This window comes from Mastigoproctus giganteus, chromosome 8 (assembly GCF_048544385.1).
Source record: "Mastigoproctus giganteus isolate SK-2022 chromosome 8, ASM4854438v1, whole genome shotgun sequence".
In the NCBI taxonomy this organism is placed as follows: Eukaryota; Metazoa; Arthropoda; class Arachnida; order Uropygi; family Thelyphonidae; genus Mastigoproctus; species Mastigoproctus giganteus.
Genome location: NC_143582.1, coordinates 106,516,658 through 106,535,013, shown reverse-complemented (window position 1 = coordinate 106,535,013; position 18,356 = coordinate 106,516,658). Strand labels below are relative to the sequence as shown.

The 18,356-nt window shown below is 37.4% G+C and overlaps 1 protein-coding gene across 3 annotated transcripts in view; it reads right to left on the bottom strand.

Moving 5' to 3' along the window:
* Positions 1 to 18,356, bottom strand: part of LOC150081753 (2-oxoglutarate dehydrogenase complex component E1-like) — a 1,213,922-nt gene that overhangs the window by 202,064 nt on the left and 993,502 nt on the right. The window lies entirely within an intron of this gene.

The following is an 18,356-nucleotide window of genomic DNA, read 5'->3' as shown; positions in this document are numbered from 1 at the left end:
AAGCAAGCATACGAGCCTATGTAGGATCAGCCAAAAAAAAAAAAAAAAAACAATTTCACACATCAATTCCCATTAAAAGTTTGTCTAGTTCTTCCTTGAATTTATTTAAGCTATCAACTTCCACAACATCAGATGGAAGTTTGTTCCAGCAATCAACTAAATGCTGGCTAAAGGCAAATTTCCACAGATCTATTCTACAACTGTCTTTTTTCAAATTGAATTTATGCCCCCTCAGGTTCATAATCTGAGCAAGTGGAAGAATCCCATCAGGATTAGCGTGATCAATCCATTCAAGGCTTTATACACCTCAATCAGATCATCTCGTAGGTGCTTAGTCTCCAGCTGCTGCAATTTGCAGCAATTAAGCCTTTCTTTCCCCTCACCACTCTTGCTGCCTTTCTCTGTACTCACCCAAGCAACTCTACATCCGTCTTAAATGAGGCCTTCAGACCAGTACGCAGTATTGAAGGTGTGGCCTGACCATTGCCTTATACAAGGGGATAATCACCTCCTTATCACTGCTGGGAAAATTCCTGTATATCATTGACAAGACCCCATGACCTACTTGGCAGCCTGTCTGCACTGTTCAGAAAACTTCATATCTGACTGCACAATTATCCTCAGGTCTCTTTCATTCTCCACTACCCTGAGTGTAACACCACACAATTCAGTATTTTGCATTTGTCAATGTTACTTCTCAGCCCATCCGCCCACTTTTTCTAGATCCTGTTGCAGTAGCATACTGCCATTACTAACCCTGCCAACCTTTGTATCATCTGCATACTTGAACATTACCTTCATCAATATCATTGATAAATATACAAATAACAGATGTCAAAAGTTGGGCCCAACACCGAAGCTTAGGGAAATTACACTAATAACATGCTGCTCTTCATGGACAGCAGCATCAATTGCACCACTCTCTGTTGTCTCTCACTCAACCACCCTTTTATCCATGTACAGTAGTCATCCATGCACAACAGTATTAAAAGCTTTCCTGAAATCCAAGTTTATGATATCAAAATTATTTTTGCATCCAGTTCCTTTGTAACCACATCATAGTATACAATCAAATTAGCATTAGCATTAGTAGAGTTATATGATGCAAGAAAGCAAGCTTATGCAGCATCAGCCAAAAAAAAAAAAAAATGCTTCCATTTCACCCCTCCGTTCATTCCAAATACCTGTCCAGCTCAGCCTTAAATTTATTTAGGCTATCAACTTCCACAACAAAGGATGGAAGTCTCTTCCACCAAACAAATACCCGCTGGCTAAAGGCGAACTTCTGCACATCTATCGTACATCTATCTTTCCTGAATCTGAATTCATGCCCTCTCAGGTGATTATTTTGAGCAAGAGGAAGAATCCCATCAGCACTGAGCATGCTCAAACCATTCAAGGCTTTATACACCTCAACTAGAATCACCTCGCAGGTGCCTAGTCTCCATACACTGTAATTTGCAAAATTTAAGCCTTTCTTCGTAAGAGCAACCCTTTGTTTCCTTCACTAATCTAGTTGTCCTTCTCTGTACTCATTCCAACAGCTCTACATTCTTCTTAAAATGAGGCCTCCAGACTTGTATACAGTACTTAAGGCGTGGCCTGATCATTGCCTTATACAAGGAGATAATCACCTCCTTATCCCTGCTAGAAAAATTCCTGTATATCATTGACAAGACACTATGAGCTACACTTGCGGACCGTCTGCACTGCTCAGAAAACTTCATATATGCCTACACAATTACACCCAGGTCCTTTTCGTTCACTGTCAATGTAGTACCATAGAGTTGATACGTCACTCTGGGGTTACTGCTTCCCATATGTAGGACTTTACATATGGGAAGAAGTTTCCATTTACACTTGAATAGCACAGAGAAAGACACTTCAATAATAAATATAATAAAGGAAGAACAATAGAAAAAACATTATGAAGAATTGTGGAAAGACCCAACATATCAAACAGAAGAGACCCAGTTAGTGACATAGATCTGATAACGAAGGAAGATTTGGAAAAGGCTTTGAAAGCTACAAAAAATAGGAAAGAAGTGGGAATGGATGGTATAAATGCAGAACTGTTCAAGTATGGAGGAAGTTTTTTAAAAGATAGGATACTAAATTTATTTAATAAATGTTTGGAACAATATAAAATACCAGAGGAATGGAAGATAAGAAAAATTATTTCAATATTTAAAAAGGAAATAGAAATGATACAAAGAATTATAGAGGGATTAGCATATTAAATACAGTATATAAAATGTATAGTAAAATAATAAATAACAGAATTAAAATTATCTCTGATGAAATATAAATAGAAGAAAAGGCAGGATTCAGAAAAGGTAGATCATGTACAGATAATATATTTGTATTATATAAAATAATAGAAAAACGAAAAGAGTTTAATTTAGAATTTATAGATTATGAAAAAGCATTTGATTGAGTAAACAGACAAAAACTATGGTACATATTGAGTAATAAAGGATACCCAAAACATCTTACAAAAATAATAGAGTTTATATCAAGGAACAAAAATAGTAATAGATAAAGGTAATAAATTAACAGAAGAAAGTATAATAAATCAAGGAGTTAGACAGAGATGTAGCTTGCCACCAACGTTGTTTAACATATATATATATATATATATATATATCAAGGATATGATATGTAAATGTAAAGAGGAAATTAATACACTGTTATTTGCAGATGATCAAGTAATTATTCAAGATAGTGAAGATAATTTACAAAGAGCAGTATTTAAATTAAACCAAATATTAGCATTAGCATTAATAGAGGCATTTGATGCAAGAAAGCAAGCTTATGCAGCATCAGCCAAAAAAAAAAAAATAAATAAATAAAAAAAATAAAAAATAAAAAAAAATAATAAATAAATAAAAAAAATAATAATAAATAAATTAAAAAAAAATAATAAATAAAAAATAACCACTTCCACTTCACCCCTCTGTTCATTCAAAATACCTGTCCAGCTGAGCCTTAAACTTATTTAGGCTATCAACTTCCACAACAAGGGATGGAAGTCTATTCCACCAACCAACCACCCGCTGGCTAAAGGCAAATTTCTTCACGTCTATACTACATCTGTCTTTCCTCAATTTGAATTTATGCCCTCTCAGGTGATTATTCTGAGCAAGAGGGAGAATCCCATCAGCACTGAGCATGCTCAAACCATTCAAGGCTTTATACACCTCTATCAGATCACCTCGCCGGTGCCTAGTCTCCAGACACTAATTTGCAAAACTTAAGCCTTTCTTCGTAAGAGCAACCCTTTGTTCCATTCACTAATCTTGTTGCCCTTCTCTGTACTCGTTCCAGCAGCTCTACATCCTTCTTGAAATGAGGCCTCCAGACCTGTATACAGTACTCTAGGTGTGGCCTGACCATTGCCTTATACAAGGGAATAATCACCTCCTTATCCCTGCTAGAAATATTCCTATATATCATCGGCAATACACCATGAGCTACTCTTGCAGCCCGTCTGCACTGTCAGAAAACTTCATATCTGCCTGCACAACCACCCCCAGGTCCCTTTCATTCTCTGCCACTGTAAGTGTAGTACCACAGAGTTGATACGTTGCTCTGGGGTTGCTGTTTCCCATACGTAGTACTTTACATTTGTCAATGTTAAACTTCATTTGCCACCTCTCAGCCCATCTGCTCAACCTTTCCAGATCCTGTTGCAGTAGCATAGTGTCAGTAGTGTCCTTGACAACCCTGCCAACCTTCGTATCGTCTGCAAACTTGGACATTACGCTTGATATACCATCATCAATATCATTTATAAATACAGAAAACAATAATGGACCCAATACTGAACCCTGAGGGACTCCATTAATAACATTAGTCCACGATGAGCAGTGTCCATTGATTACCACTCTCTGTCTTCTCCCCCTCAACCACCCCTTTATCAATAGCAGCAATTTGCCACCAATGCCACACTGTTCCAATTTGTGCAGCAGTCTTCCCTGTGCAACAGTATCAAAAGCCTTTCTAAGATTCAAGTATATAATATCAAAGTTATTCCCTGCATCCTGTTCTTTTGTGACTGCATCATAGTATCCAATCAAATTGGTCAGGCAAGACTTCCCCTTAACAAAACCATGCTGTGTCTGAGCTATGACTGAAGTCTTGTCTAGATGATCCTGCAGTGCTTCTTTAATCAGTGCCTCCATTAATTTTCCAGGAACAGAAGTTAAACTAACAGGTCTATAATTATTTTTGTCGCCCTTTGATCCTCCTTTGTGAATTGGGGTCACATTTGCACATCTCCAGTCCATGGGTACTTCCCCTGTGTCCAAGGAAGCTCTCATAATTATGGCTAAGGGTTTGCTTACTTCATTTGCTGCCTCCTTTAATAAAACTGGATAGATCCCATCCACCCCAGGTGCCTTTCTTGTATTTATCTTCAACAGTTTCTCCTCCACTTTACTCCCAGTTATTTCAAGATTCTGTAGCTTACTGCTAGAGTTGAATATACTGGTTGAATATAGTGGTTGAGGGGGAAAAAATTAAATGGCATTCCCCTTGCTGAATAACTCCTCATGTGTGAATGTCGATGCAAAATATTCATTCAGTTTGTTAGCTACCTGAGCAGGATCATCAACAGTTGACCCATCGATATCAAGTGAATCAATCTGATTCATCCCCTTCCTTCTAGAGTTTACATAAGTAAAGAACTCTTTGCTGTTTTTCTTTGCATCCCTTGAAAAAGATTGTTCGTAATCTGCCTTCGCCTGCCTAACCTCCTTTGTAACTTGGTTACAGATCAACTTGTATCTATCATAGGCTTCTGTGTCACATGTTAATTTGTATGTATCCCATGCATTTTTCTTCTCTGCCATATGTCTCATTAGTTCATCTGACATCCACTGAGGCCTAAACCTTGAACAATATTTCTTAGTTGGTATTTAAAGCCTAGTAGCTTCCAAGATAAGTTCTTTGAATGCTTCCCATTTTGAATTTGCTGTTGGTAACATCATCAGCTGGTCCCACTGTATAGAATTTAAATACTGTCTCAGTCCATCGTAGTCGCCTTTATGAAAGCAATAACCCTTCCCTTTACCCCTAATGGTAGTTACCTCTTTGAGTAAATCCCACTTCAGCACACTGTGATCACTGCAACCTAGTGGTTCCTTTATCTGCAGATTCTTAATGCATGAAGAATCACTACTGATAATCAAATCAAGAGTATTACTCCCTCTAGTTGCCACCCGAACATGCTGATGTAGAAAACAATCATCCAATAAATCCACAAAAGCCTTGCTAGTGTGTGAGTGACCAGTCCCCAAATTCCAGTCAATATCTGGGAAATTAAAATCCCCCATTATAAGACTCTCTGATTTACTGGCCCACTCTATTTCCCCGTACAGTTTCTTATTATACTCATCAGAGTCATTAGGCCTATAGCACACTCCTACTCTCAATTTTGATCTCCCAATGCTTATGTCACACCAAACTGACTCGACACTGCACTGTACAGCGATGTCGATTGGCTTCACTTCCTTGGATTTTATGTATTTCTTAACTAATAGCATAACCCCTCCTCCCTTCCTATCCTGTCTATCCTTTCTGTAGACATTGTACTCCCCAAATTCCAGTTCTGCACTCCTTATATCTGTGTGCACCACGTCTCTGAAATCCCAAAAATATCCGCCTTTGATGCTTTGAGCAATACCTCAAATTCATCAAATTTATTTACTAAACTCCTAGCATTGGTGTACACGCAAGTATACATGCACCTGTTCTTTTTCTTAGCTACCCTAACACAACCCATGTGGTTACTTGTACCCCAATGATTCCCAGCAGTCTCTGAAATATCCTGCATCTTATTTTCCAGGCTGCTGCTCATTCCAATAGAAGCAGTGCAAGAATCACCTTCACCTCTGCCAATGGCTACTGTTAATCTATTAGTCCTTGTATCCCCCCAATCTAGCAGTTTTCCGACCTACCTAACACTGCCTCGATAACATCAGCAAACCTTCTTGCACCCTTTCTATTTAAGTATATCCCATCCCTGTAGAAGCAGTCTCTTCTGTTAACAAGTACAGACCAGGCTGAAAAAAAATTCTACCCCTTGAGCCTTTCACCATCTTTCCAGGGCCGAACTGATCGACAGGGCTCTCATCATATACTCCCTCCTATCGTGTCTGGGCAGAATTGCAGACACTTTCAAATTCAATGAAAGCACTTTAGGTATCTGGGGGGATTAATTGCACAGGACATTTCATGTCAAACTGAGATTTAATCCAGAATTGCAATGGCAAAACAATCTTTCAACAATAAACTGTCATTGATTACACAGAAGATGATGTCGCAGGAAATTAGGAAGAAGATAGTAATGACATATCTGGTCAGTGGCACTATATGCAGCAGAGACATGGATTCTAACAAAAAGAGATGTGGTACTGGTGCAGGATGGAAAAAATTAAATGGACTGAAAAAGTGTCAAATGTGGAAGTATTAAGACGTATCTAAGAACAAAGAAAAATTCTAGGTAGAATAAGATATACCAGACTCAAATGGGTGGGTCATGTGATTTGACATGTTGGTTTGCTTCTAGATACAATGGAGGGAACTGTGGAGGGAAAATACCCTAGGGGGTAGACCAAAAAAGATTTTCATTGGGACATTTCTGGATGAAGCAGACTTAAACATTTTGAGGAACCAAAACAAACAGCACAGGAGAGACAAAATGGCGACAGCTCATCAGAGGAACTGACCAGTCACAAGACTGAATTACTGATGATGATGATGACCCAAGCTCGCAACAATTTTAAAACAGTTATTAATCACTGCAAACTATATTTTGAACAGGCTTAGAGTAGAAAACTCCTTGCCCAAATGGTAGTCTAGCATTCTGATCACTTGCCATAGCTACTGGCTGCAACCTTTACCCATCTCTCCTCGCACTTCTGTTAAAATCTGATGGTTCTGTTGTCACCTCATCTAACTCTTAATGAACAGGAGTTAGCTGAGTTTTCTTCTAACTCCTGTATTGATGAACCTGGTAAACCATCTTCTACCAGTACACTCCATTCAATGCCTCCTGTGGTCTTCCATCAAAAGGATGTCAGAAGAATTTTGAAGTCTTGATGCCAAGAAATCACTGACTCCTGATGGTACTTCTACACTTGTTCTCAAAACCTGTGCTCATGTTCTCTGTGGCCTTTTTACACTTTCTTATTTCATCAGCATTTTCCCTTCTTATTTGGAAATTTGCTCATATCCAGCCAGTTTTTAAACAGGGTGACAAATCCCTCCCAACCTATTTTTGTTCTTTTCGTTTAGTTCTACTTTTTTCTAAAATATGTGTCTGATGAATGGTGGCAGCACTTGGGATGTCAGTTCACCTCCACAATGCATAATCTTTCTAGAAACTGTTCAACTCATAATCCATCTGCCTACCACCTGATCAATGATTGCCGGTATGAATTCAGTCAGTGTTGATCCACTGGTGATATATATTCTGGCTTGTGTTACCCATCTCTTTACAAATCCAATGAGCCCGGATGCCAAGAAATTGTGACTGAGCGATTTATAGTTCTTTTACGTTCCTGACATTAAGAAATCTGTTTATTTAATAGCAGCTCTTGTTCCAAAAGTACCTGTACAGAGCAAGAAAGAAAGCCACCTTTCTTTATTTCTCATAGTTTAACTATTAATACCTACTACTTTTCACTTGGTCACACCAGCCACTGCTCCTGTAGCATGACCAGAAACTTGGCAGAACGGTTAATCTGCCAAGGGCCAAAAGGACAAATATGGATCATAATGTGTTTCTGCCTCTACAGCTGACAAGCTCTCAGACAGAGATAGTCTGAACAAGACGCGTCACAACCCAAGAGGTTTAAACCAATTCCTCAGCTACAGATTTTCATGCATTTCTGACTGAAATAATGCACTCACTTGCAGATCATCCAATCAGTAAATTGTTCCCCTTCCTTATTCAGAAACACCTGGAAATTCTTGAAAGATCTAATAAAAAAGTCAAGAGACTGCAATCACGGGACCTATTAGTGAAAACTATAAACATAGATATTCGGATAATTTAATAAAACTTACAAATTTTGCTGAATTTCCAGTAAACGTTTCTCCTCGTGCCATCCTAAACACATGTAAATGTGTTATATCCAGCTGAGATCTATTCAGTGTCTCAGAGGAGGAGGAGGAGATTTCAATAACTGAAGAACTTCAGGGACAAAATGCAATTGCAATGAAAAGAATCATGATTAAAAAGGACAATACACTTACACCTATAAGGATTATTCTCACCTTTAGCATTAGCAGAGGCATATGATACAAGAAAGCAAGCTTATGCAGCATCAGCCAAAAAAAAAAAAAAAACTCACTCCCATTTCACCCTTCCATTTGTTTGAAATACCTGTCCAGGTGAGCCTTAAATTTATTTAGGATATTTAACTCCGGGGGCTCACATCTGGTGAGTATGGGCTTGGCACACCCAGGGTCCTGAGCTGGATATCATCATTCTTCTCTTTCTTGGTGATTCCCTTCTACTTTTGACTCTCTCTCTCTCTCTCTCTCTCTCAGGGTAACTCGGGAACTTTTTTTTTTCCTGGTGCAGCATAAGCCTCAGGCTTCCTTGCACCATATGGCTATTAATAATAATAATAATAATAATAATATCAACTTCCACAACAAGGGATAGAAGCCTGTTCCACCACCCAACTACCTGCTGACTAAAGGCAAATTTTCACACATCTATCTTCCATCTGTCTTTCCTTAATTTGAATTTATGCCCTCTCAGGTGATTATTCTGAGCAAGAGGAAAAATCCCATCAGCATTGAGCATGCTCAAACCATTCAAGGCTTTATACACCTCTATCAGATCACCTTGCTGGTGCCTAGTCTCCAGACACTGTAATTTGCAAAACTTAAGCCTTTCTTCGTAAGAGCACCCCATTGTTCCATTCACTAATCTTGTTGCTCTTCTCTGTACTCGTTCCAGCAGCTCTACATCCTTCTTGAAATGAGGCCTCCAGAATTGTATACAGTACTCAAGGTGTGGCCTGACCACTGCCTTATACAAGGGAATAATCACCTCCTTATCCCTGCTAGATAAATTCCTGTATATCATTGACAAGACACCATGAGCTACTCTTGCAGCCCATCTGCACTGCTCAGAAAACTTCATATCTGCCTACACAATTACCCTCAAGTCCTTTTCATTCTCTACCACTGTCAGTGTAGTACCACAGAGTTGATATGTTGCTCTGGGGTTACTGTTTCCCATATGTAGTACTTTGTAAACTTCATTTGCCACCTCTCAGCCCGTCTGCTCAATCTTTCCAGATCCTGCTGCAGCAGTATACTGTCAGTAGTGTCCTTAACAACCGTGCCAATCTTTCTATCGTCTGCAAACTTGGACATTAAGCTTGATATACCATCATCAATAGCATTTATAAATACAGAAAACAACGATGGACCCAACACTAAACCCTGAGGGATTCCACTAATAGTATTAGTCCACGATGAGCAGTTTCCATTGATTACCACTCTCTGTCTTTCCCCCTCAACCATCCCTTTATCCATAGCAGCAATTTGCCTCCAATGTCACACTGCTCCAATTTGTGCAGCAGTCTTCCATGTGCAACAGTATCAAAAGCCTTTCTAAGATCCAAGTATATAATATCAAAGTTATTCCCTGCATCCAGTTCTTTTGTGACTGCATCATAGTATCCAATCAAATTGGTCAGGCAAGATTTTCCCTTAACAAAACCATGCTGAGTTCAATGTATAACTGAAGTCTTTTCTAGATGATTCTGCAGTGCTTCTTTAACCAGTGCCTCCATTAATTTTCCTGGAACAGAAGTTAAACTCACAGGTCTATAATTACTTGTTTCAGCCTTGGATGCTCCTTGGTGAATTGGCGGTCACATTTGCACATCTCCAGTCTATGTGTACCTCCCCTGAGTCCAAAGAAACTCTCATAATTATGGCTAAGGGCTCTCTTACTTCCTTTGCTGCTTCCTTTAATATAACTGAATAGATCCCATCCACCCCGGGTGCCTTTTTTATGTTTATCCCCAACAATTTCTTCTCCACTTTCCTCTCAGTTATTACAAAATCATCTAGCTCAATGCCAGAGTTTACTTCGCCTCTGGCATTCCCCTTCCTGAATAACTCCTCATGTGTGAATATAGATGCAAAATACTTGTTTAGTTTGTTAGCCACCTGAGCAGTTTTCTCAACTGTTGAACCATCAATATCCAGTAGACCAATCTGATTCATCCCTTTCCTTCTAGAATTTACATAGCTAAAGAACTCTTTTCTGTTTTTCTTTGCCAAGGATTTCTCATAATCTGCCTTTGCCTGCCTAACCTCCTTTGTGACTTGGTTACAGACCAGCTTATATCTATCATAGGCTTCCATGTCACCCATTATATGTAACCCATGCATTTTTCTTCTCTGCCATATGTCTCATTAGTTAATCTGACATCCATTTAGGCCTAAACCTTGAACATTATTTCTTAGTTGGTATGTAAAGCCTAGTAGCTTCCAAGATAAGTTCTTCGAATGCTTCCCATTTTGAATTATCTGTTGGTAGCATAATCAGTTTGTCCCACTGTATAGAATTTAAATACTGTGTCAGACCATCGTAGTCGCCTTTACGAAAGCAAAAACTCTTCCCTTTACCCCTGATGGTAGTTACCTCTTTGAGTAAATCCCACTTCAGCACAATGTGATCGTTGCCACCTAGTGGTTCCTTTATCTACAGATTCTTAATGCATGAATAATCACTATTGATAATCAGATCAAAAGTATTACTCCCTCTACTTGCCTCCCGAACATGCTGATGTAGAAAACAATCATCCAATAAATCCACAAAAGCCTTGCTAGTGTATGAGTGACCAACCCACAAATTCCAATCAATATCTGTGAAATTAAAATCCCCCATTATAAGACTCTTTGATTTACTGACCCACTCTATTTCCCTGTACAGTTTCCTATTATACTCATCAGAGTCATTAGGCCTATAGGACAGTCCTTCTCTAATTTTAATCTCCCAATGCTTATGTCACAGGCGCCTCCATAGCCAGATGGGCAGCAGCAGCAGTGCGTAGCACACACTTCTTGATTAGACTGGGGTTCGAGCCCGTGAGCCACCAAACACGAGAATGTGGAAAGGTCAGGGAATGACTACCGCATATACCCGAAGCAATATGGCCTTAGTTGCTAATGCTCCTAAAACCAAATAACAACAGCTTATGTCACAACAAACTGACTCAACACTACACTGTCCAGCGATGTCGACTGGCTTCACTTCTTTGCATTTTATGTGTTTCTTAACTAATAGCCTAACCCCTCCTTCCTTCCTATCCTGTCTATCTTTTCTGTAGATATTGTACTCTCCAAATTCCATTTGTGCATTACTTATATCTGTGTGACACCATGTCTCTGATATCCCAACAATATCTGCCTTTGATATTTGCAATACCTCAAATTCATCAAATTTATTTACCAAACTCCTAACATTGGTGTACATGCAAGTATACATGCACCTGTTCCTATTCTGAGCTACCCTAACACAACCCATGTGTTTACTTGTATCACAATGACTCCCAGCAGTCTCTGAAATATCCCGCAACTTGTTTTCCAGGCTGCTGCTCATGCCAATAGAAGCAGTTCAAGAATGACTTTCAACTCTGCCAGTGGCTACTGTTAATCTATTAGTCCTTGTATCCCCCCAAGCTAGCAGTTTTCCGACCCGACTAACACTGCCTTGATAGCATTGGTGTTACAGTCCCTTCAAACACTTCAATATCCGAATGGACTGGACTCGGACTGTTTTCTCTCAGCAACAGTCCAATGTCCCTAAGAAGTTGAACCAGGCAATCAGTACTGCTCTTACAGTACCAGCAATGTATACCCCTACACCCCTACCATTCTCTGAACATGAGATCCATTTAATGGCCCCTGCAGATATCCCTGAATAAAGTCGAAAGGTGAACAGAGTTCAACGGCTATTGTTTGTCACAGTAGAAAACTATTGCATTTCACTTTCACAATCAGTGTAAATTGCATACAGATCCTGAACTTCAGGTGTCAAACTATACTATTCCAGTGACTAACAAAATCAGGTTCTTGAGAATAATTCTTGGCAGTAACTTAAATTTCTTGGAGTACATTTAATTGGAGTACAATCATAATGTGATCCCAATAAAGCATTGTTTTTGGTAATTCATTCTAAGATCTCAGAAACTGAAATTATCGCTAATTGAAATTAAGGTGATTTATAATGAAAATTGTACCTACTGATTAAAAAAAATTGATAAAACTAATATATTGATTTAAAGCACAACACAATAAATCACTTCAACTAAAGGATGAAAAAACAAAATGGCCAGCATATTTACAAATGCTGCTATTGGTTGAAAGGAAGTACCACGTGGTCCAGTTGGAGATAACTGTAAAGTGAAATAAGTAGGAGCCAGTTAGTGATCACTGGTTAGTAGAACAGCCACTTTATACATACACTTTCATCATTATCATATGTTCGTTTATAAGAATCAATTTTAAATGCCTTTGTGATATTTTTCTAAAACAGACTTGTGGAGGTCACAATCAAAAAAAACAATTTACAGTTTCTAGTTTATTGGGCTCTTAGTACAACTATTATAAATGGGTAGTAAACTCGATCTTGTTGCATTTGCAATAATACTGATAGCTAGAATTCCGTGGGTTATTATAGTGAAATGTGTTTCCCCTTCCATGAAATCTTCAGTCATATAAAAAACATAAATAAATTTCCAGTCTTCTCTTCATTCCTATTTTTTTAAGCTTCGTAAACTTATTACTCCATATCTTGCACATATCGTGGTAGTGGCAATCTGTGTGCCATGTTCTTTGTTATCGATTGCTTATATTTTTTACTATTTTAAATTTTACAACCCAAAAAAAAAAAAAAAAAAAAAAAAAATGTCAGTGAACAGAAATATGTTAGTTAAAATTCATTTAAATTTGCTAACCTGTGGAAAATATTCTTCCAATTTCCAGGTATCATTTAATTTTGTTAATTGGTAAGTTAATATCTGTCTAAGGTAATAAATTTGTGCTTTATATCTTTACTTTTAAAGCCTGTGGTTAATATTTCTCCTATTTTTGTTTATTAGATTCAGCATTTAATAAATTAAAATTCAATTCGCAAACATGATCACAATGACCGGCACTTGCCACATATATAATGAACGGTATTTTATTATGGAGAGCTCATCGTAAAGTTATTTTATCGTACAGTGAACCAATCATAAATCGTGGATCTACTGTATACAGTATACACAGACTCTCTCAGCTCAATTTCAGCAATGCAGATCTCTTCCTACAAGGTCCGCCTTGAGCTAGATCAAATCAGAAGCCTCATAAGCAATAGCTTATGAAGAACATCATCAATCAATGACCTATTGCTAGATCACAGTGCATTCAGGAATAAAGGGGGAATGAACTTTCTGACAAAACAGCTAAAAATTCAGTTTGATTTAACCTCTGTCCCCATTCCAGCTTCTCTAACTATAATCACATCATACAAACAGCATGTCTTGCACAGTAGAAAGAGCTATGGCAGACCCAAACCAATAATAAACTTTATCAGTTGAAACAGGACCCAAAGCTTTGGCAATCTAGCACCAAAACAGTGCGAGGAGAGAGCCACGAATCAGGCATACATTATCTGATTCAGCTCCATCTACTCACAGGAGAAGATCCACCTCAGTACACTGCCCTCACTTCAACAGGACAGAACAGAACATCCATCCTGTTTTCCCTTTCAAATCTTAGATAACTAAAGACATTACAACATATTATTGGCGATGATGCAAACATCAACAAATTCTTCTCTTTTTTTGAAACAAATTGGACTACAGTAGAGCCCCGAAAATCCAAACATCAATAATACGAAACTTCGATAATCCGAATGAGCCAGCATTTATTTATTTTTTTATGCTGGTGCCATAAAATAATTAGAGTTAGTGGAATTTATTGTGATCACTTTTGCATAATTTTGCAGCAATACTAATAAGTGAAATTGGAGAAATATTATCCAAAGGTTATAAAAATGAAGATATAAAGCACAAATTTACACTTTTATTGCCTTACCAATTAACAAAATTAAATGATACATGAAAATCAATAAATTTATGCTTATGTACATTGCTTAATTAATATACATACAGTACTAACTAAACATAACACTTTTTACTCTGTTATTCAACACACTTTATAATCTGGTATGGTTTACTGTTGATTTTATTCCGGATGTCAAAAGTATCGAGAATGAGAAGGAAAATGGGTAAGGTCTCGATTATCCTAGACAGCGCACCATCACATCCTTCAGCGGAAACATTAAACAAAATAGACAATGAATTCGAAGTCATTTTTCTTCCACCAAACGTTACCACACTCCTCAAACTGATGGACCAGGGAGTCCTCGAAAAGTTAAAGAGAATCTATAAAACAACACAAAACACAAGTCTTGCATCATTTACTTTTAACAGAAAGCAACGAAGAACCGCATTGTATCTTTTTCGAAAAAGCTCAGTCTCAAGGACAGCTGACGCGTGGGAATCACTCGCTGCACAGAATTTAAAAAATGCTTGGAAAAACTGTGGCCTATTGCAGAATAAACCGTAGGAGATGAGCAGAATGGAACTGATGGAGATGAGGAACAAATACTGAATGAGATGATCAACTTGTTTCAATTAATACCTGGGTTTGAAGATGGCAAAGAAGGTGGTGCAAGGCTGTGGCTGGAAAATGATATTTATGCTATAGGGTTTTCTGTTTTAAATGAAAAAGAAATTGTGAATGTAAAAGAAACAAGCTCCTGAAAATGATATGGAAGAAGAAAATTATATCAACACTGGGCCTATGCATGCTGAGGCACTCCTCGCACTAGAGACTATGGTATGAGCAACAAACTGAAAGCTGTCCAATTCGGCTACTCTTGCTGAAAAGAGAGAGAGAGAGAGAGAGAGAGAGATCTGGCAGCAAAGAAACGAAGTTCAAAAATGGTGCAGCAAAAAAAATTAGTAATTGTTTTTGTTAAAGCCCATACATATGTGTTATTATGGCTGAAAGATCCATTTGTTTTGTTACCTCTGAATAAAACTATGTAAGTACAACTTATTGATTTTATTTCTAAACTTACTAAATCTTTTTTTTTTTTTTTTTTTTTTTTTTTTTTTTTTCAGTCTCCAGAACAGTATTTTTGATAAGCTCGAAAATCCTAACAAATCAGAAGTCCGAACTACCCCCGGTCTCAATTAGTTTGGATTATGCTCTATTGTATATGATAAATTCTAAAAGATCTCTGTAAACAAAATAATGTGGTTACACTTAAATTTTGTTTTTAGCATTTTCCTTTGAATAGGCAAATTATAGCCACAGCAGCTTATATGCTAGTAAACCCCCATGACACACACACACACACAGTGGAAAAGTTTGGTGAAACTCAAGCAGTTGCTGTTGGCATTTTAAAGGCTTTTGATCATATTTGGCATAAAAGTTCTAAATAAGCTTCCATCCTATGGTTTGCCAACTGATTGTTGCAATCCAGTTTTTTCTCTGATTGCTCACTGTGGTTAATGGTAGTTGGCTCTCTGTCTTCTAACTTTTCCACTAATTCTGATGTTCCCCAAGGTTTGGTTTTTTCTCCCACTCTTTTCCTCTTGTATATTAATGACCTTCTTCCATTGATCAGTAATCCTATCCAAAGTTTTGGTGATGATAGCACATTGCATTCTACCTTCCAGTTTGTGAAACCTTACCCTGCACAAACAGATTCAACTTTACAAATATCCACTACCAATTTCTTAAATGCTGATCTCCAGATATTTCTCCATTGGGGTGAAGATAACTTAAAAGTTCATTTCAATCCATCTAAAACACACTCCTGTCATATATTTCCCAAAAATGGATTTCTTCTGCTCCTATACTTAACTTCAATGACACTCAGATTTCCAGATAAGATCACATATCTCTATTAGAGATTATGCTGACTTCTAATCTCTCGTGGCATAAGCACATCATAAATATTGCTTCCTCTGCATCCAAAAAACTGGGTTTTTCTCTTTTGCTTTCAGCATTACTTGTCTTCTAAACAGCTGCTCACTCTACAAATTGCAACCTCTCCCCATCCTGGAATGTTTTCCCAAATCTGGGTTGGTTACCCCAAAACCTCTCTCAGGCTTTTAGGCTCCATACAAAAAGAGGATAGTTAGGTTAATTAATGACTCCTCTGTTACAGTCATTCCGCTCTCTGTCTCATAAACATTTTGTTTCTGCTGCATACATTTTCTATAAATATTCCCATGGGCACTGTTCTTTTGAATTGGATTCTCTAATTTCCTGTCAATCTTGCAAACCAGTCCACAAATGTTCTGCAACCAGTCAGCATCCTTTGATTTATTACAATTAGTTTGTTCTGAAAAGGACACAGATATTTTTTTTCCAGTTAGTTTAAATGAAATAAAAGTATAAAGAAATGAATATAATGCTTTATTTAAATAACAGAATATGAAAATTACAGAATGTAAATTGTTGATACTCAAAAATCTCTGTCTTCTAAAAGTTGAAGGGGTTTATAAAAACCAGCATGCCATTATAAGGAATATGATTAGTTTGCAGAAAACTTGATACTTGAGTTTTTCAATTAAGATTGAGGCCGTATAAGGATTTTTCAATTTAATATCCTTTACGAAGGCATTCAAAGATTTTCTGACACCTCCGTAGCCAGGTGGGCAGGAGCAGCAGCAGTGCATATCATGCTTCTTGATTAGACTGGGGTTCGAGCCCATGACCACCAAATACAGAGGATGCGGAAAGGTCAGGAAATGACCACCACATATCCCCGGAGCAATATGGCCTTAGTTGCTAATGCTCCTAAAAACCAAATAAAGATTTTCTCGTCCTTGTTTGCTTTATGATAATATTTACTTTATTGTAATAATTTTGTTTATATGAGAAGTTTTGAAATAAAATTTGTTTGGTTGCTCCTTTTCAGTCTGAAAATTGTGATTTAATTGAATGCCTCTCCACTTGTGTCCTTATTAAAATTTCTTCATAACTGTTCTGTTAAAATGTTTAAATCAAAAAAAATCTCCAAAGTTAACTCAAAGACATTGTATGGTTTGCCTGTTTATTTACTGTCCTTACCAAGCTTGTATAATTGGAGGGTGCATATTTTCCCACAGATTTCAGTATTTGATACCTTGATTTGAGTGCTTGATATTTTTTGTGTACTAAATTTGTGCCAGTATTACAGACTTGAAAAATAGAATTACTACCAGTTTGTAGGTAGTATTAACTCAAAAATCATGTTTTTGTGATGTGTCAGTATTGCATCACACATATTTTTTGCTCATTAAACATAAAATATGTTATGTATATTCAATTATTATTAACTATTTCCATTTCATTATTTTTGCAAAATTTATTTCAAATTTGGCACCCTTCGGTTTCACACCTTTTAGAGTGAGTGAAACTGAAATTACCATTGTTATTTCCTGCAAAGTAGCAACCATTTTGAGAGAATACTGGTCTTTGTGTTACCTTTCTTAAGCTATGAAAACAGTAATAAAGCTTTCAAACACTCAGGGTAAGACAGTAGATATTTACAGACCTAGTAGGAGAGGATAAACAAGTAACCTGAACAAACACAGCATCAGTACTGGTCTGGTACAGTGCCGATACTGTGTTTGTTCAAACACAATCCAAAATTATAGCACAATATGGCTGGTGGAGTACCTGACTGAATCTATTTCTGTATACTGGACCCAATTTCTATATGAAAATTGTAAGAAAATCATCAAAACTGTTGCATAGTAAAAGTTTGACTGCAATTAGGAAGGTAGAAAACATTTCAGAATTTAAGCATTAAATATCAATTAACACCGGAATGTTATTTTTGAGAGGCACTTGTGATGGGCCACACCATAACTGCTACGTTAATGAAAATTGGAAAATGCAGCAGACTGGAATGCAAGGTGTTGGGTATTTCAGGCCCTTCAGTGGCCATCATGGAACAAGTAATTACCTGAGCTTTTATCATGGTAACTAAGAGTAAGAACTTGTGTATGTTTACTTGAATGTGCAGTAATTCCAGGAATATTGGAAATAAATTTGATGAAATTGAATGTCATCAAATGCAGACATTGTAGAAACAGCACTATTAGTAATGACAAATGATGCAAGAAAGCAAGCTTATATAGCATCTGCAAAAAAAAAAAAAAAACTTCACCCATCTGTACCCTCCAAGAATTTGTCTCATTCTCCCTTGAATTTATTCAACCCATCCATTTCCACAACAACAACAGATGGGAGCGTGTTCCAAC